The sequence below is a fragment of the Cucurbita pepo genome, chromosome 6, assembly GCF_057944985.1.
Source record: "Cucurbita pepo subsp. pepo isolate OVF chromosome 6, ASM5794498v1, whole genome shotgun sequence".
Classification (NCBI taxonomy): Eukaryota; Viridiplantae; Streptophyta; class Magnoliopsida; order Cucurbitales; family Cucurbitaceae; genus Cucurbita; species Cucurbita pepo.
This window is the reverse complement of record NC_141803.1, coordinates 11,406,813-11,407,652: the sequence shown is the minus strand read 5'-3', so window position 1 is coordinate 11,407,652 and position 840 is coordinate 11,406,813.

Below are 840 nucleotides of genomic sequence, written 5' to 3'. Positions count from 1 at the left end.
TCCGTATAAATGGACTCTGTCTCCCAAAGATCATCCATTATTTTGACTAACTTATCCATCAAATCCTTTTTTTGTGGATTACTCTCTTCTTCCCTCTTCAGAGTCAAAAAATCTTGATTGAACTTCTAGCATAGTAGTAAGGTAAGCATTGACTTTCTTTCTTTTTTTCTTCTTGGCTGGTTCTGAACGCTGCTTGCTGGTTGGTAAACTAAGACAAATACAAGATGAACATTGTATCTCACCATCTCTCATTCATTGTTACTCTTTTCTCCCGATTTGCATTTCATTCGACTATTTCTTACGCGGAAAAGAATGTGATTTGTCGTCCTCCTCCTAAAATCAATAGCATTTCGTCGGAATAGGCATATTACGGATCCCTCATTCCCGGGCGCAAAATGTTTCAAAAAAGGGGCGGTGGCCGGGTTGGTTATACCAACTAACACTTTCTTTTAAAAATGCTGTCCTTCTGTCTGTCGAGATTGAAAAAGCAGCAAACATTAAAGAAAGAGATCGAAATTTTGAATTGCTGTTTGAATCTGTGTATAAGGAGCACTTTGGCGAATATCGATTTGTCGCTAATATGTGTCTAAGGTACCCTCTTTTAGTTGCTCTCCGTATGGGTAAAACATATACCCCCTTCCTTGTTTCGATTCGACAAAAGATTTTGTTTGTCGACTATATTATATCCCTCCCTCTTTTTTTCTACTTGCCTTTGTTTTTTCGATAAGATCTCGTCAGTCAAGAAGTGCTGCTTCATCATTTTTTCCAATTCAGTGAAAATAGAGTCGATCTTTAAGTTACAGCCGCCGTTCGTGGTCTAGCATCAGAGGTAGTTCCAAC